General features: G+C 34.4%; 1 protein-coding gene across 1 annotated transcript in view; it reads right to left on the reverse strand.

Annotated features, from left to right (window-relative positions):
• Positions 1–18,741, reverse strand: part of Shrm (shroom) — a 138,323-nt gene extending 119,582 nt beyond the window's left edge. Inside the window, exon 1 of the mRNA XM_088256881.1 lies at positions 18,512–18,741. The gene's annotated coding sequence lies outside the window, so the exon portion shown is untranslated. The remainder of the gene's footprint in view (positions 1–18,511) is intronic.
• Positions 18,742–21,081: the final 2,340 nt, after the last annotated feature.

Below are 21,081 nucleotides of genomic sequence, written 5' to 3' on the forward strand. Positions count from 1 at the left end.
AGGGCACTGCATTATATAAACTCAGTGTTATCTTGATCGTTAACACACGAAGGAAAGGTGATCAGCCCTCCGCATCAGGTACTAGTCCAGGGTAATATTGAATAAATATTAGAGTGCAAAAATCACTTTTATTTATTTACCCCCCCTGGGAATCGAAGCCGGGACCTCCAGAATGGATTTTTTTTTCGCTAAAATATTAAACAAGAATATACTCGTACATATGCATTATTAAAAGAAGATATTGCATTTCGCCCCAATCAATGATTGGAATATAAATAAAATATAATCAATAAATAAATCTCTCTCCAAGAGCTTAGTCTCTTTATTGAAGAGATCAGCGTAACTTATTTTAGGATTGTACAAAGAAGCAATTATTTAAAAAAAACACTAGTATAAATAATAATAATAATAAAACCCTTATCCGCACCCCAATGGTGCATAGGGCACTGCTTGATATAAACGCAGTGTTATCTTGATCGTTTACACATGAAGGAAAGGTGATCAGCCCTCCGCTTCAGGTACCAGTCCAGGGTAATATTGAATAAATATGACAGTGAAAAAATCACTTATATTTATTTTACCCCCCTTGGGAATCGAACCCGGGACCTCCAGAACGGTAGCCGAGCGTGCTGACCATTACACTACGGTGGCGGAGGCGAAACACTAGTATAATACCACTTAATGAATTTTATTTCATTACACACGTCTAGTTTCATCAACAGGTGAAAAGTAAAACTAAAGTTTTACTCTGCACCTGTGGATGAGAACATCTGTAGTTTTCTAAACTAGTCATGTGTAATGAAATAAAACTCAATAAGTAGTATTATACAAGTGTTAATTTAAAAAAAAATTAACATATCATTTCACAAAGTTAATGCGGAATCAATAAATAGTATTATATAAAAGTAATTATGTTTAGCAAGTGACTTAAATTATTTTCAAAAATTAATGTATTTTAAAAAAATATAGCAAAATGTGTATGATTTTTGATACTCTGGAACCGTATTGTATATTAATTCAAATATCTCCTTATAAATATAAATTCATTGTAATTTCACATGTCTAATTTTTTTATGGACCTTAGGTAAATATTTATGATCTGCCTCCCTAGCGTGGTGATTAGCACGTTATCCTATATACTGGCGGTCCCGGGTTCGATTCCCAGGGGGGTGAAAATAAATATAAGATATTTTTCACTCTAATATTTATATAATATTACCCTAGATTTACAACATTTTGAGTGTGTCCAAATACTTGTTCACAAAATCTGGATTATCTCCAATTACAGGAGTTATTTTCTTACTATTTTTTGACATCTCATCAAAGATGAAGAAGAATATGGAAGTCTGGGCATTTACGGGGGTGACAATCGTCATTGGCTGGTTTAAGTGATCACTTTACACACGTGTAACATTCACCAATTCTACCCATTATTGACAACCATACTTCTCAAATTCTCGGGAGTTCTATATATCGCTCCCTCCTTTCAAGAACGTCATAAATCAAAATACTGGATTTTCCAGGAGAACGTTTTTAAAGTTTTAAAATATAATACAATGTATTAAAAATAAATATCAACCCACTTATTGAACTTTTTACTGTGCAACAGATCTTTTTAGGTAAAACCTGAAGATTTTTTCTCCATTTGAAAAAGATTTAGTAAATTTAAAAAAATTATACAAAATATCTTTTCTTCCAAATGCATAAAGCATACTTTGTGCCCTGTAGCGGGTAAATATTAAGTTAAAAATATGCCTCTTTTACTGGGATATAGTACATTTTTTGGTCATTCCGAAAACATGCACAACTTAAAATTGACGAATTTTGATTTATGACGTTCTTAAAAGGAGTGAGCGATATAGTGCGGTTCCCGTACACTCTTCACGCACTGTTAATACGCGCAATGAAAATAAGCAATGCATTTCACACTATATTCGCATCTCATACTTACACTGTGCAAGCGTGAGGAGCTCAAACCTCAATGTTTTCTGGCTAGCTATCGAGCTAGGGGTAGTAGCTCTTGAGCTTTCGACAAGAGTGGACCTATGCTTGTTCCATGAGCGTTGACAGATATTTTTTAATGTTTTGAGCAAATAAATCAAAATTATTATAATTTATGACTTCATGTATAATTAATTAAGGAGATTAGCTATGAAAGTCCATATTTTTCGATTTAAAATAGCTAATTTTTTATTGTGCAGTGACTGCCCAACACGTTTTATTTTAGCACCGGGAGGGAAAGGTAACACTTCCAATTTGACCAGTTATATTATAATAATATAACACAGCGAATCGAAATATAAAAATTCTCCTTATGTATAAATGATTCAAATGTATTATGTTATAAATAAAAATGTAAATATATTAAATGAATAAAAAATAAAAAATAATATTCACAATATTTGATCACAAATCATAGGTTAGTATCCACTTAAGAGTTATTTATGTTGATATCTCAACATTGATGAAGAAGAATATTCTATAGGGATTTACATGGCTTACGACCTGGAACTTTTTTCTTGAGGATTTGTACACTCAACATATTGCCAAACTATAATAAAATTAGTTTTTAAAATGTTTCAAATGATTTACAACATTTTGAGTGTTTCCAAATACTTGTTTACAAAATCTATAATAATTAACTTTCATTCATTCAAACCCTTATCCGCACCCCAATGGTGCATAGGGTACTGCATTATATAAACGCAGTGTTATCTTGATCGTTAACACATAAAGGAAAGGTGATCACCCCTCAGCATCAGGTAAGTACCAGTCCAGGGTAATATTGAATAAATTAGAGAGTGGAAAAAATATATATATTTATTTGCCCCCCCCTGGGAACCCGGGACCTCCAGAACGCTAGCCGAGCGTGCAGACTATTACACTACTGACGCGGACTTAATTCATTAACTGTACTTGATGATTATAATTACACAACAGCAAAACACGATTTATTGGTGGCCTATTTCTAATCTCACCTCTCTTTTTGTTCAACTTAACAGAAGGCGGAAAAACTACATTTTAATGAGTTTAAAAAAAAACAAATAACGAATTTATATTGACAAGATCGGTCTAACAGTTGTTACTTCAGCTGTCGATAGCAAAAAAGGAGCTACTCAATATCAAACTATAATAAGGTACAACATTTTGAGTGTGTCCAAACACTTGTTCACAAGCCTGGATTATCTCCAATTAACAGTTATTATTTTTATTATTTTTCGACATCTCGACAAAGATGATACTCAGCTAAAAATAAAAGAATATTTTCCAGCGTTTCTCGAATATGTGAATATAATCCAGGATTCGGAACTCAAAAGAGTTTCTGCTTAATATAAAAGCTACTCTCATCTCACCGTAGATGTCTCTAGTGATTCAAGCACTAAGTTTCGAATTTGAACTAAACATATAAAAGTTCCATAATTTGAGTAGTGTGGTTGTCAGTCTTTGGTAGAATTAGTGAATGTTACACGTATGTAAAGTGATCACTTAAACCAGCCTATGACGGTCGTAATCTCCGTAAATGCCAAGACTTCCATACTCTCCTTCATCTTTGTTGAGATGTGAAAAAATAATATATAAAAAAAATATTATAATCGGAGACAATCCAGATTTGTGAACAAATATTTGGACACACTCAAAATGTTCTATCTTACATTAATGAAATTAATACATATATAAATTAAACACTTAAATGAGATTACTAATGATATTGATACTAATAATTCAAAAATAATACATCAATAATTCACATTCATAAAATCAGATGCATTATACAATTTTTTTACATAAACTACGAATTTAAACCATAATAAACGTTGCATATGGTTATAATGTGAACTTATTAAATGTGAGAATATTTTACTTTATTTCAAGTGCTAAATAATTACGGACATACTTCCTTTTATTCTCGTATAGAAATAGAAAAAAAAAACTCATGTAAAAACGTAATTCTCCGTATTGTACCACTCCACGCTAAAGTTGGCAATCATTGTTGTAATTTTTACTTTGTCTGCAGCCGCTCTAAACAACGACTTGGTGCAACAGTGGAACCACTTTCTTGAGTTTTTTTGCCGGAATATACGTATTCATCCTATGCTGTTTACCTTCCACTTTGCCTTGTAATATAATACATATTACTTCGTATTTCTACCCCTCATAAAATGGTCCGAGTAACCTTACTTTCTTTTATTTAAATTGGCTATAACTTCTCTCTCTCTCTCTCTCTTTTTTCTGGTGCGTCTTTAAACATCTTGGTTTGGAACTCTCTGAACCCGTGGTGTTTCAAGCATTTTTCAATTACACCACATTTCAAATGCTTCAATCTTCATTCTTTGTGGTAGCTTGGGAATGAGAGTCAGCTTTCAACGTCACAGAGAAGCATTGAAAATATAAAAAAATCATACAATTCTCATGATTGAAATAATAAATTCCTTCTAACTTTATTATTTAATTTTGCGATGAAATTAAAGTCTGCCAATAATTATTCAGTTCGCACTTTCTAATGTATAGAAACGATAAGTTTACCTACAGTACGAAAAAAATAATTTCGACAGCCACGTGTTGAGGAATGAAATAAAATGAACGTTAAAAAAATGTAAAGGAAATTATTCATATAGGTCTTCTTTATATATCCGGGAAGGGAAGAAGCCCTTTTCCTTTCAATTGACTGGGTACTGTATAGCGTGCGTTTTAACCGTCGGCCTTTTCCCTTCATTTAATCTTTCGAATGTGGTTTCTCGGCACGCTCTCCACAAGGCTATAAACGCCAGCAGATTGAAGAACTTATGGTGTTTTGAGGTCAAATTACGACATATTGTGGTCTACTACTTAAAATGCAAGGAGTTTACGAATCATACTTAACCTATATCTGCATTATCTCTGGCAGCTCGAAGATCGCCTATTGCATTTTTATTTTTTACCTCGTTTTTTTTAAGTTACACTGAATATATATGTTTTTTGTTCGTCTCCATATTGTACTGGTCAGCAGGTTTGGCCACCATGCTGAAGGTCTTGGGTTCGAACCAGTTAATGAAGCTACGATTATAATATAAAATAACAAACGTCGATTGGTATAAAAAATATAAAAAATTCTATCCATTTTGAATACATCCTTGTATTTTTTTTCTACTGTATTTATAAGTCATTTGAAACTACAATATTTCAAATGTAAATAATTAATTATTCTAAAATAAAATTACTCTAAATACATAAAATTTTCAAGCATTCCGCAATGTCAATATTTGCCAGATAACAATGCGTGTATTTTGTAACTGATCATTGTTAAAAAAAGGCTACGGTCCGTTTGATTCGATTAAACGCACATGTGAAGACAGATTTAGTCACGATATAGACAACAATGTCTTGGGTAACTATGCTCAATATTATAATGGTATGAATATATGTCTTAATTTGTTATAGACAATGTTTAAATGTTTGCAAAACATTTATCCTGTAATTAGTATACATATAGAGGGTGGCACAAAGCTAATCATCCAATTTTGTTTTCGAATAACGTTTATAATATGTAAATTAAAAAAAAAATGAGTAAGAGAAATCTTTATTTAGATCTATCCATTTTTTTCTGTTAGGTGGAAAAGATGATTCAATTAGATTCAATTCAATTCAAGTCAATTAATTTACAATCAACATACACATTACAAACATAAAATTTAAGGCGAATGGGTACATTAAAATATATAAAAAAACGAAAATATGCAAGAATACTAATGCTAAAGGTGTAGAAGAATCCCGCTTCGGAAAACTCCTTCAGACACATGGAACAGATCAATATCCATTGAGATATTGTTCAACATAGCGGTAGCTCTTCGCACAGGCTTAACCATCGGCATGTTGGTCCTGTGTATAGGAATGTGAAACAATCTATGCCGACGCTGTCTTGGGTAACTATCGGGAACATACATGATATCCGTCATGTGTCTGCCGCCAGTGTTGATACACATTTGTGCCCATTTAATCAATTTGTTTGCGTACTGCAGCTGTCTAGCTCACAAAAATCAAATATTATTGACGTACGACGCCATTTGCAAGAATTATAACGTCTTCCCACAGGGTGATTAATTTTGCGCCACCCTGTACGTACAATGATCTACCGCGAAAGGGTCGATACAAGTAGTAACCGCTGAAAATGGCGGACTGATACTTGCCGTGTAATATACCGTAAAATAGTTCCAGAAGATGTCTGGAATGTTGTCTTGCGTCCGTTAATTTCTCGGAGCTCTGTAGGACTAAAAATAATTGTTTTGACTTTCACAGAGTGAGAGAAGTAACAAGTAAAGCGTGTCTCGCGGCCATATATAGGCAAAAGTCAATGTCTGCTTATGTAAGTAAGGTGCATGCGTCTGTCTGTATGTCTGTATCGTCATTCTTTCACTAGTTTGACAGCTATACCACATGTATGATATACACATCTACATACTCGTGTGAGCAGTGGCGAGTAGTGATTTTAAATAAGTTAGCTACAACATTTTGAGTGTGTCCAAATACTTGTTCTGGTCATATTATAAGCTTAAATAATAAAATGAGAATGATATTTTCTAGCATTTCTCATGTGTGTGATATAATCCAAGATTCGGACCTCATATACTAATAAAAGAGTTTCTGCTCAAAAAAAGCTTATTTTCATCTCACCAATAGATGTCTTTAGTGAAGTTCTAGTAATTCAAGAACAATGTTTCAAAATTGGTTCATATATATAGAACTTCCAAGAATTTGAGTAGTGTGGTTGTCAATAATGGGTAGAATTGGTTAATGTTAAACCAGCCTATGACGGTCGTCAGCCTCGTAAATGCCCAGACTTCCATATTCTTCTTTATCTTTGATGAGATGTCAAAAAATAATAAGTAAGCTACACATATATTAGGCACTCCAGTCGCAGTTTTATGTAAATATACTATACACACGCATTGAAAAAACATTATCATATGATTTTCATTCATTTTGTTAGCAATAAAAAACTGAACAAAATCATTTGCTTAATGTTTTCGGTAACTAAATATAACTATTTCGATTTTTTGTTTCAGAAATTTAATTATTTAAGCATATTTTTACTCTGAGATTCTGAAGCCAAACATTCACTGCCCGGACGCTAAGAAGTTACAAGTATTCAGTTTAGTTATAGTACAGTATTTAAGTTAATATAAAAGAAAAGAAGGAGTAGAAGATAAAGGAAAACTTGACATGATCAGGTATGTCAAATACTTGAACGCGGTCGGATCAGAAGTCGAAATAATCGGCGAGTATGCACGAGGAGATGTATGAATGTTCAAAGACGTTGTATTCTCTCTGCCTACCCCTATGGGGAGGCGTAGTGGTTAGTTAGTTAGTTAGTTTAGAGATATAAGTTTTACATGAGTTTTTTACTTGAGTGCATTCATGATTAAGAAAGAAAATTAGGAATAAGCTTAGTGTGTAATATTTTGTTTCTTTTTTCTATATTAAAAACATCGTTAATTTTGTGAATTAAAGTGTTAATGAGTATTGCTAATTAAAGTGGTATCATACAAAGTGAACGATGAATAAAAGGAGAGTGTTTTGTAAATCTAGAAAAATATAAATACGAACTACGTAAAACTAGGAACGTGCGATTCACCCCTGGATTACATACAATTACACTCTAAAGCGGAAGGCTGACTTCGGCAGTGAGTATTTATAAAGTTGTTTTCAAACCTCCTTTCATCACAAAACTATATATAATATATTGTCGATACAAGTTTATAAACCTTTCAAGTGCAGAATTTATGTTATCGAATAAATTTATAAATAAATAATTATTTTTACATGTTGATGAGAATATCTGCAATTCTCGAAACTTGTGTTTACATGAAGAAACAAAAAAAGTGTCTTATTTTTTATACTAAAATTGACATAAATTTATTTCAAATTTGAGTTTTTTGTGCTTGTAGTAATATTATACGTTTAAAAATAAATCACTTAACCGTGAAAATTAATTAAATTTATAATTTCTAAACATGAAATTTACAATTTCTAAACTTTTTGTCCACCTCCGTGGTGTAATGGTCAGCGTGCTTAGCTACCGTACTGGTGGTCCCGGGTTCGATTCCCAGGGGGTGTGAAAATAAATATTAGTGATTTTACACTGTAATATTTATTTAATATTACCCTGGACTGGTTCCTGAAGCGCAAGAGTGATCACCTTGCCTTCATGTAAGTAATGATCAAGATAAAACACTGCGTCAATTCGATGCAGTGCCTTATGCAGCATTGGGTGCGGATAAGGGTTATAATAAAATATAATAATAAAACTTGAAGAGTTTGCTGCACCTGATAATAGAGAAAATAGTCAAGAAAACAAACGCCAGAGGACGCCTATGCCGCGAATATCTTTGCGACTTATATGAGGACATTGGATGTTCGACATATGAGGAGCTGAAGAGGGTTTCGCAAAATAGAACGGGATGGCAAAAGAGACATCATTTGTTGCTGCAGACCAATCCACAGGATCGAGACAAACGAAGAAAAATCTTTCATTTCATATTTTTTCGTTAAATACATAAAGATATCAATATTATTAGCATCGTTCATATCGTGTCGTTCGTATGATACTTCAACCCATGTTTCGGATCACGTTACATAGTATGTTAAGTCTCAGATTTCATTTATTTATTTATCTCTTCTCTGGAGAAAATCGTGAATGTCAATCGGAGGAGAATATTTTGAAACAATGTAAGTCATGAGCAGAGAGACCGGGGTTCGAAGTATATGGGATGACTGGGATGCTCTGACTTCTGTCTTTTTGTATGAAAATGATAGATACAACATTTTGTGTGTGTCCAAATACCTGTTTACAAATCTAGATTATATCCAATTAAAGGAGCTATTTTTCGTAATATTTTTTGACAATATTTTAAATAAAATATCTGGTCAAATTATAAGCCAAAATGATAAAATGAAAAGGATATTTTCTGTCGTTTCTCATGTACGCGATTATAATCCAGGATTCAGACCTCACATAAAAACATTATAGTTTTTGCACAGTAAAAAAAAGCTTCTTCATCACACCACTAGATGTAATTTTAGAGAAAATTTTAGTGATTCAAGTACAATGCTTTGAAATTGGATCATACATATATATAGAACTACGAAGACTTTGAGTAATGTGGTTTTCAACCATGGGTATAATTAGTGAATGTTACACGTGTGTAATGTGATCACGTAAACCAGCCTATGACGGTCGTTATCCCCGTAAATGCTCAGACTTCTATATTCTTCTTCATCCATGATGAGATGTCAAAAAATAATATGGAAATGATGGGTGCTTCGTCTGAAGATGTGACGAGTATAATACGTATTCAAAATAATTTAGAGGCATATATAAACACGTATTTTTTCCATTTTATTTTATATAATTTATATATCATATGAAACTTACAGACTTTGCATAACTCACATTAAGTTTTTTAATAGAGACAAATATAAAAACAGCCACAAATGAGTACAAACATTATGTAACGCGGAAATTAAAACCAAGATGAAAACCAAAGTGTACAGCAATGAACTATAAAACGCATTATTAAGAAGATTATGCAACCACACTATTCATATAATAATACGCTGTGAATAGATAACACATAATGGTTGACTTAGTGATAGTTAGAAATTCCGCAGAGTAAAAAATGTAAACACCGTCGTATAATTCATCCGTACAAGGTGAATAAACCGTTTTTTCTTTCGTCTTTCGTAGTTAAACTATAATGTAGGTAGGACTAGGGTTGAACGTCCCAATATAGTAAAAATCAGTTTTTATTGATATCTCAACAGACATGGAGTAGTTATTGAGATGAAAATATGTAAAACAGAGCTTAAACCGACAACGGTATTAATAATATTAATACGATGATTAAGGAAACATTTGTTTTTATACCACTTGAGTTTTATTAAAGACAACAAGTTTCGGAAGCTAAACTTCCATCGTCAGGTCTAAATAATAACTTGATCTCGGCCGGCGATTCATCAGCTTTGTGCAATGGGTTTAATTGCAGAAAAAAATATTTTACGTACAAAAGCCTTTTTCCCCTCTTTTTCAACAGTCATCTTATTCTCACTATTTCTAACTAGTTATTATTCAGACCTGGCGATGGAAGTTTAGCTTCCAAAACTAGTAGTCTTTAATAAAACTCAAGTGGTATGAAAACAAGTGTTTCCTTAATCATTGTAACATGTCTTACCACAAAGTTAATGCCGAAACAATAAATAAAATATTAATACGTGTTAACAGATTTGAACTCATTTAAAATATTAATGTAACATACTCTATTATACAACACAGAAATGGATTTTTTTACCTAACGTCCAAGTGACCCTAAAATTTAGCTACGGCTTATGGAACACCGCTTATTATGACCCTACTCAGGCTTCAACTTTTTAAGTTTTATAACCTTTGCCTAATCGTGAGTGGATTTACTCTTTATGTTTAAAGTTACTATAATTTCATTTAATTCATGAGTGAAAATTCTAGGCTAAAACACTCGCTACATAGAAATGGATCGATACGTCTTTACTTAAAACTAATTAACCATCACGCTGCTTCCCCGCAACGATAGGCAAAGAGAGAATAGAACGCTACACCACTCCGTCTTTGGAAACAATCTTTGGCTCTTCCACATTCATCGATTATTTCGACTCCTGACCTGACCACGCCCAAGTAGTGCCATACTTTCGTGTCAAGTTTTCCTCGGTAATCCTCTGTTACACAGTCAAATACATTCAGTCAGAAATAGAAAATTGTAATTAAGTACAATTGGAAATTGTAAACAAAAAAGGAGAATAACCAATGTCAAAGGCACTTGCAGTTACATAATTCTCTTAAATTTATATACTTAATCTAATATTTACGAGTCGATTGTGGAAGAAGTAATCGCATATAACATTATTTTTCATATTATTTTTTGACATCACATCAAAGATTAAGAAGAATAAGTCTGAGCATTTACGGAGCTGACGACCGTCATAGGGCGGTTTAAATGATCACTTAGAACACGTGTAACATTCACCAATTCTACCCATTATTGACAACCACACTTCCTAAATTCTTGGAAGTTCTATATATGTGAACCAATTTCAAAACGTTGTTCTCGAATCACTAGAACTTCCACCAGAGACATCTATTGGTGATATAATCCAGATTTGTGAACAAGTAGTTGGACACACTCAAAATGTTGTGAAATTATTTTCCAACATTTTTGGAGGTTTTCAAACGATTGCCTCATAATACGAGATACAAAGCAATTTTAAAGGCCTTTGTTAAAATGTTACCGGTTCTAATTATTGCTAAATGATTTTACTGTGGTAATCTAGTGACAGTGCAATATGACGTCATTATAATGCAAGTTTATACTGTCGCTTTGCGAATAGATTTGCATTCTTGTACACCGACGTAATTTCCGTAAGGGGTAATTAGAATTTTCGTTTTACATTTAATTAATACGTTATAACTCGACAACGAATTTATTTTGAAAATAAATTAAATTAAATTTGAAGAGTATTGTAAAATTTTTCTTTAAAAAAAAAAAGCGGCGTGATGGTTAGTTAGTTAACAAATGGAGAAGAAATAGTAGGCACTCGGAGTTAGGTAGGCATATACCTGTACTCACATAAGCCTGATTAAACTATTGTGATGCTAACCTAATGTTTTGGGATCCTTGCGTTTTAAACTAAAACTAACTAGCTATCACTCCGCTTCCCCACAGGGGTAGGCAGAGAGAATAGAACGCCACACCACTCTGTCTTTGCAAACATTCTTCGCCTCTTTCACGTTCATGCACCTCCTCAGACATACCCGCCAATTATTACGACTCCTAACCTGACCACTTTCAAGTATTTCGCATACCTGATCGTGCCATGTTTTTCTCGGTCTTCCTCTGCTCTGCGTTTTATTTATGTTTTTATTCATCAAGTAGTATTAAGTATGCATGGCATAATCAAATTAAGGTTAACAGTGTCCGACCGAACATTCCACTTACTAAGCGGTAATTAAGTGCGACTTAGCATTGGCAATGACATACTATTATACTTAAATATTATATTATGACCACTAAATAATGTATGTCAAATGAAATCATACAAAAATATTCCATCGATTGGAATGTAATCATATTACATCTAAACCTATTAATTTGATCAACAATACAGATTCTATATTACATCAGTTATAATATTCAGATATAATATATGGACATACAAGCATACACATTTTTTAAATCTTAATTTTATTTAGTAAATACCACTATTTTTTAAAATTGATTGCAAAACGCATTTCGATACATTCTGCATTATTAATACATTATTAGATTAAAACCACTATTTTTGGCTTTTCCACTTTATTTTTATTTGACCAGCGACCGGGTTTCGTCGTTACCGACATCATCAGACTGGTGAATTCTGCATTATTTTTAAACGCTGTATGTAAAGCAAAGTTTAAATTTAAGAGTAGTGTCTTTGTGAAGTTGAAGGATGAAGAGAGGGAAGGAGCTGTTTCTTTTTTATTTTTTTCAGTGGTAAATATACAATTTTATCCGTAGTTACCATATTTACCTACCGATTCCCGGGGGAGTAAAATAAATTAAGTGATTTTTTCACTATAATATATATTCAATATTACCGTGGACTAGTATCTGATCAAGTTAACACTGTGTTTATTTGTCCGCCTCCGTAGCGTAATGGTCAGCACGCTCGACTACCATACTGGAGGTTCCGGGTTCGATTCCCAGGGGGGGTCAAATAAATATTTGTGATTTTTTCACTGTAATATTTATTCAATATAACCCTGGACTGGTACCTGAAGCGGAGGGCTGATCACCTTTCCTTCATGTGTTAACGATCAAGATAACACTGCGTTTATATGATGCAGTGCCCTATGCACCATAGGGTACAGATAAGGGTTTGAATTTTATATGATGCAGTGCCCTATTCACCATTAAGGTGCGGATAAGGATTTGATTCACAATCACATTGGGTGATTTGTTTTCAGAGTTATATTATTCATGGCACCATAGGTAGGTAAGATTCAAGTAATTTTATTGTAGTGGAACGAATTATTATAATCCAGTTTGATAATGCCCCAGGCGTAGAGTAATATGTATTGCATATTACTGTATACAGTTATGTGCACAGTGTGTGAGGTATATGCATACTATATTCATACACGCATACATTAGTATAAACATATCGCGCACTCCTTTCAAGAACGTCATAAATCAAAAATCGACAATTTTCAGTTCTGCGTGTTTTCGGAATGCCCAGAAAATGTACTATATCCCAGCAAAAGAGGCAATTTTTTAACTTAATATTTACCCGTTACAGGGCAGAAAATGTTGTTTTTGAATTTTGAAGAAAATGTATTGGTTAATTATTTTTTTTAAATATACTAAATATTTTTCAAATGGAGAAAAAACCTTCAGGTTTTACCTAAAAAGTACTGTAGCACACTAAAAAGTCAATAAGTGGCTTGATATTTATTTTTAATACATTGTATTATAATTTTAAACTTTAAAAACGTTCTCCTGAAAAATCAAGTTTTTTGATTTATGACGTTCTTGAAAGGAGTGAGCGATATATATACTGTATCACTTTTTCGATGTATCCATTTGCATTATTGTTTCATAGATTTTTAATATGTATTATAATTGTATCTATTAGAAATATGCGCTTCAAATTTAAAACACTTGTATTTTTACCACTTGAGTCAAAAAACAAATTTATCACATTTATTAAAAGATTTATTCATACTTGGTCTTTCAATATTTTTATTGATTTCACTAGACTGAGTCACAGCTACGTGGTGATGGGTACAGCTAGTTAAATCATAATCAGTCACTACTAAAAAGTTTTAACAAAAAACATACACGTATATCGCTCACTCCTTTCAAGAACATCATAAATCGAAAAACTTGATTTTTCAGGAGAACGTTTTTAATGTTTAAAAATATAATACAATGTATTTAAAATAAATATCAAGCCATTTATTGAACTTTTTACTGTGCAACAGATCTTTTTAGGTAAAACCTGAATGTATTTTCTCCATTTGAAAAATATTTAGTTTACTCAAAAAAATAATTAAACAATACCTTTTCTTCAAAATGCAAAAACATCACTTAGCGGGTAAATATTATATATAAAATATTCCGCTTTTGCTGGGAAATGGTGCATTTTCTTGGCATTCCGAAAACATGCACAACTGAAAATTGGCGATTTTTTATTAATGACGTTCTTGAAAGGAGTGACCGATATTTAAAAAAAACAGAAAACCGTTTTATTATATTTCGAAATCATTACGCCTTAAGTTCCGTATTAATTGGTTTATTTCAGATTGTTGTAAGTTGAGTTGTTGTAGGAACGCTTGCAGAAGGAAACAAGCTATCTGCAGATACATTTATAAAGCAGGAATTTATTTGTATAAAAGCAAAATAAACACTAAGCCGTCAGATAATATCGCAGGTCTATTGGGTATAAGAGACCGAGAAATGTGTGAAACCATTAAAATGGATTTCGTATCTGGAAATGCACTTAGCTAAAATTGTAACATAATAATTTAATTAAATATAATAGTCTGGAAAATACGAATCTAATCTGTAAAACATTATATTATATTTAATATATTTAAATACATTTAGTACGCCTACGTAGTGCAATGGTCATCACGCAAGCTACCGTTCTGGAGGTCCCGGGTACGATTCCTAGGGCGGTCAAATAAATATAAGTGATTTTTTCACTGTAATATTTATTCAATATTACCCTGGACTGGTACCTGAAGTGGAGGGCTGATCACCTTTCCTTCATGTGTTAACGATCAAGATAACACTGCGTTTATATGATGCAGTTCCCTATGCACCTTTGGGTGCGGATAACCGGAACGGATAAGCGGACCGCTTTCAAGTATTCGACATACCTGATCGAATCAAGTTTTTTTTCGGTCTTCCTCTGCTCTTTTTTCCCACCTACATTCACCTTATTAATTTGTTTAACCGTTCTCCCTCACTCAGTCGTAATTCATTCATAAAATAATACAATTTGTTTAATTCAAATCACGTGAGATCCTATTTCAGTTTTTTTTTAATGCAAACATTACATACGCTTATTGCTAATAAGTTACCCAAACCAAAAGTATTTCTAAAAATACGATACATATTACGTAGTTGTATGGCTTTGTTTCCTCGCGGTGAATGTCAGAGAGACATGATAAAATAATATCATTATTCCCACCGAGAAAGCTGAGTTTCAACGCAATAAATCCATGCGAGTTAAGCATTCAATACTAGTGAATATATAGCACCAAATACATTTTATACCAATTAGATCATAGACGATTAAATATAGTCCTGAACGGGTAAGAAGGGCAACAATTTTTCCTTTAAAATTTCATTAAACGCAACAACCATTTCGGGTAACAATTATTTTAAACAGGTGGAGATCCGCTTTTTATGGCTTCTTCGCTACAAGGTGACACTTTTAATATCAATGTTAAAAAAATACTAGCAATACATCGGGATTTTAAAAATTATTTTATATTATTATAAATTCTCAAAGCTCAATACGTCAACAGAGCAAGATGTGACATTACAATATTAACTTTTAAGAAAAAAATTCATAATTATTAGGGGTTTTAAATGTTTCCTATCATGTATTTATTATGATTTGGGTGAACTGTATTCGGATGGTCACCAAAGCCGTAGACGAGTAAATATCAAATTATCGTTATGTATTTGTATCCACACAATATGTTGGTAAGTATAATATTGTCTGTGATATTGTTATATTTTCTTATTTCCCATTTGTAAGGATTTTAGGCACAAGGAGATGCCAAACAACTCACAACAGAGGCTTGTATATATATATATATATATATATATATATATATATATATATATATATATATATATATATATATATATATATATATATATATATATATATATATATATATATATATATATATATATATATATATATATATATATACATATATATATATTTATGTGTGTGTTATAAAACAGAAACAAAATATTGACACCCATACGAGTATATGTTTGGGTTTCTTTAGTTTCATAAATGTTAATATAATGCTTATCGTTACTTACTTATTCCGTAAATTATCTAAAATAATTCAAGCTGAGTCTACATGAGAGAGAGTTTGAAATTATAATTTTCACATTCAATGGAGTTGATCGATTCCGAAAGTTTATTTTATGCTTCCCTTAATCATTTAAGACGGGAAAGATAATTTTTCAAAGCGAAAAATGACGCTTGATGACTAAAATAAACGTTTTTACCGGATGGAGTAGACCGTATATCATGTTTAAAAGTTAAACATCCAATTGAACAAATTAATATTCTTGTGCAAACCTGAATTCAGAATTTAGCAGGCGATTCTTTCTTCGCGGTGAAGATCTACAGTTATTCGTGTACATAGACAGAATGGGGAATACTTCAATCGCATTCGTGGGAACCGCAGCACTTGGATGATATCATTCTTGCAAATAGTAATCATTGATTGACACGTGTTCTAGAACTAAGTAAACAAAAAACAACGTTTAATGACCCAGAAAGTATATTAATGGACGTGTCTGATTGTGAGCTTTAAGGCCACAGCAACGTGAGATACAAACAAGTTTTTATTTACCACTCAGAACACGATATTGCTTAATTTCGCAAGAAGCGAGACTTTATCCCTCCCTTACCGCGTAAATATTAAAATTTTGTGTGAGAAACCTTCGCAGGAAACCAAAGAAAATAATATAAAACAATATAACAAATTTTATTATACTTTTTTACATTATTTGCGAATACTGGTTAGTTGTAGGCTTCGAGACAACATATATGTAATATTTTGCAGAATAACCCCTTTACATGTGGTCAGATTTCAAATCCTTCCACATCTTGCGAGAAGAAAAGGTCTCTCTTTATCTCGCACTTTCTCAATACAATACAATAGAACCGAAGAAGGTGGAAGGTGATATTTTGATTATGGTACTTTGTATTGCATGTTTACTTTTTCTAAATTATTACAATGTATATGCTTGATACTTTTCAACGACATTAAATTAAAAAAAAACTATTAAATCATCGTGTACATAAAAGTTAATTAAGCATGCGGGTAAACAGTAAAACTTTATCGCGTATTTTTTCCGCCGAGTAGATAAAGATGGCAATTGCTTTCGTTGAGATAGTTGTTCATGTTGGCTTACTGTACCTATCGAAAGGGGAACGCACAAATTTGCATTCGCGTTGCGTTAATCGAGCATTAAATATTCCTCGGTTCGCAGAATCTGACTCTGCAGTTGACTCGGTTTCGGTAATGGGGTTGGTTCGTGCTAGAGATGGCGCGTACTGCGCGCCCAGGGCTGAGTCACCGCGTGCCTCGGACACGAGCAGATCACGTCACCCTTGCCGCGGCGGCTGGAGGAGAGACCGCAGCCTGCTGCTGCCCGAGGACTGTGCAAATATTGTTCCTCCGCCGAAATGAGCTTGTTCCCCGAGTGCTGCCGCTAACGGTTCATGTTATAGTTCGCTCGTTACGTACAAAGGCGAGGCACCAACAGCCACCACTCGTACGAGAACAGCAGTAGGTAGAATAGTAGTAGTTGCGCCGCAACATTCTACTGGCTCCGACTGTCTACGGTATATTATTCCTAAATATTCCAACACATGTCTCATTCTATTTGTACTGATTTCGGCTTTCGGCGCGGAGTTGTCGCTCCGGGTAACGAAACTCGCTGACTTATTGTTTAGTTAAGAATATCCGACACAAAGCCAGTGAGCAGGTAAATGTAACGGGAAGGTTTCACAAAGAAGTCGCACGAAAAATCTAAACAATAGGCGCTGAATAATCCGGAGAATCTATTTGTTTTTTTGTTTTCTTGAACCGTGTTTCCCGGAAAAGTTACAATTTATTCGGTTCACGTTGATTCGTTTCGCAATCGGCGTGCATCGCTACGAGAGGTGTTAAGTGTTATTATACACTTAGAAACCCTTTCCGCGAATTGAACAATAGATGTATGGGACGGACACTTACTTAAGCAATCTCCTACCCTTCGTTTAGCGCTGGTTACTTCCGTAAAATACTACCTACGTTTATTTACTACTCGGTTCGACGCTGCCCGGTTGATAATGACATAGAGCTTACAGGTCGTAGTTACTTAAGGTTATTAAAATAAAGACAACGCACGAGCTTTAACTTTCTCGGTGCCCGAACATCGTCAGATGCGGGACGATTTCGCAAACATACCGAGATCTGCGTCGCTATTGTTTCTCGAGGGGGAAATCGTTCGCCTTTTCCCAGGAGTAAAGTTACGCACGGTCGGTTCACGATAATAATACGTGGCGGCCAAAATCCCGAAGGTTGGCCACACCGACATCGGCTGGATTCTTTTCACGGAAGTCCTCTGTTACCGCACAAGGCGGGTTATTAAAACCGTTCGGCCGAGAACCGGAATGCGCGGTCAGCTCGCCAGTCCGCGCCCCCGCCCGCAAGGCCTACCTCGGGAAGCAGGCCGGCAGGTCGCTGTCGCTGTCAGCAGCTCCGCGTGTCTCCCGCCGGAACACTACACTGCGCACGGGTCCTCGCGACCACCAACACCACTGTATCACGGGCCGGCCGCACTAACACTGCGGGAACTCGGGACGCGGTTGTCGAACCGAACGTATTCTCGGGCACGAAGGCTCGCCAGTCGCGACACAACCGGCCGACTCGAGAGCGCGCGCTACAGTGACGCGCGGCCGTCCCTCCCACTGCTTACCTGGCCCGGCCGTCTGGTGGTGCCCGAAGGTGCGCGGGCGGCACCGCGTCCGAAGGGGCTGGCTCGCTGCCGCGGGGGCCGCCACATGGTCGGCCCTTTGCACTCCGCGCCTCCTGCGGGGCACCGCTCGAACCAGTGTCCGCGGGTGGTTGGCAAAAAACGGCGGAGCGAGAGACCGCGACCAAACCTGCCGACTTCTCGAGCAGCAACCTCCCGGAGGCTGCTCCTTCTGCGGACTTTATTGCTAGGTGTCCGGTATCGATCGTTCAAGTAACCCACCTGGATGAACCTTACACTCGAGATACCTAGAGTGTTAATTTAGCGAATTTTTGTCCAACAATCGAAACGCTCTTTTTCTTCTCTCCCGTGTACTTTGGTCTAGTTTGGACCGTGTCCGTACTGTATTACGAGGCGTATTCTTTGTGAAATGGCCTTTAATCGTAATCTGTTGTTATGGGAATGAGATAGTGCACCCTACGTGAGACACCAGCCGGTTGATACGTACATTAAACGTGCCATCTCTGACTCAGTGTAGTATAAACAGACGATAAGGAATTTAGAAAAAATCTTAATACAAAGAAATTGCATCACAAAGCGAATGAATACTACAAGAAACAACAGCTGCGTCTGTGATTAAAATACATATATGTATATGAATATTATCACAAACCGTGTTAAAAGTTTGACGAACTTAGAATGAAAGTTTGGCGAAAATATTTTTAAACCCGATTACATTTAAGAAATATATAAATTTTATATTAATAATAAATGTAACTAAATATATTATATTATGCTCTAAAGTAAAGAAAAAAAATAATCAGAGAGTTATGTTACTATGAAAATTCTAGATTTTAGATGAGAAAACAAACCTCGTCTGGAATCTAACCACACCAACGAGAATACTTGTATTGGGTTGGTATTAAGTTTTTAGGTAATATAAATAACAATAAAAAAATCACAAACAATATTAAATTCCAACCATGTATGATAGACGTTCGAATGGTGAAATAAGGAAAGAATGCAAGGTTGAGATAAGCATTACCGATGAAATTAAGAAAGGTGTGTTGAGATGGTTTGGACATATGGAACGTATGACAGAGAAAGAACGGTTAAACCAATTTATGAGGCAAAAGAAGTTGGAAAAAGAAGCAGAGAAAAAGAGGTAGGCCGAGAAAAACTTGGCATGATCAGGTATGTCAAATACTTGAAAGCGGCCGGGTTAGGAGTCGAAGTAATTGGTGTGTATATATGTATGAGGAGATGGATGAATGTGGAAGAGGCGAATAATTTTTGCAAAGACAGGGTGGTATGGCGTTCTATTATCTCTACCCACCCCTGCGGAGAAGCGGTGTGATGGTTAGTTAGATAGTTAGAACTTATATTTCTCAAGACTGTATCTATTATATGATTTACAACATTTTGAGTGTGTCTAATTATTGTAGTTTGGTTATCAATCATGGGTAGAATTGGTGAATGTTACACGTACGTAAACCAGCCTAGGACGTAAGCCCCATAAATCCCCAGACTTCCATATTGTTCTTCATCTATGTTGAGATGTCTAAAAATATAATAGAATTAGTTGGAACAGATGTCTGATGTAATGATCAAGGATCGAAGTCAGTTGTTGCGCCTAGGTCGTTCACTTGAAGCAGGAGGTTCTGTAAGTTTATAAAAGTTCTAAAAAGTAAAAAAAAATGTGAAATTGGAGAGTTTGACTTTAAAGGAGCGCCAGTAACACTTTGTACACCAGATGCCAAATAATGTACGACGTCCTTTGATCTTACCGAAGAAAAAATTTAGGCTGCACTTCAAAGATTATTTATCTATCTTGTTAACGGTTTCAACATTTTAAAGTGATCAAAATATTCTTCGTTTTCAAGATAAATTTTAAGAGGATATATTTTAACGTCAAATTCTTATTTTATTAAAATGTTAAAAACGTTGAAATCGTTCCGTAGAACAGTGATTTCCTTTATTATGACATCCCAACAAAGATGAAGAAGTACATGGAAGTCTGGGCATTAAAGGGACTTACGACCGTCAAAGGGTGGTTTAAGTGATCACTTTACACACATGTAATATTTATTTTATTTTTAAACTTTATGTACAGAAAATAAATAAGTACATTGGCGGGCTTATTGCTAGAAAGCAATATCTTCCAACCAACCAAAAACAGACCAGTGATATTGATCAAAACGTTTGATACCATATAAAGCTGTTTGCAATCGATATATGAGGGTAGATAGTACTTGAACATTTAAAAAAACATAAATTACAAAAGATGATAAAGGAAAAATGGAGTTTAGGGAAG

This window comes from Brachycentrus maculatus, unplaced genomic scaffold (assembly GCF_059751285.1).
Source record: "Brachycentrus maculatus isolate JH-2025_06_01 unplaced genomic scaffold, ASM5975128v1 h1tg000068l, whole genome shotgun sequence".
Classification (NCBI taxonomy): Eukaryota; Metazoa; Arthropoda; class Insecta; order Trichoptera; family Brachycentridae; genus Brachycentrus; species Brachycentrus maculatus.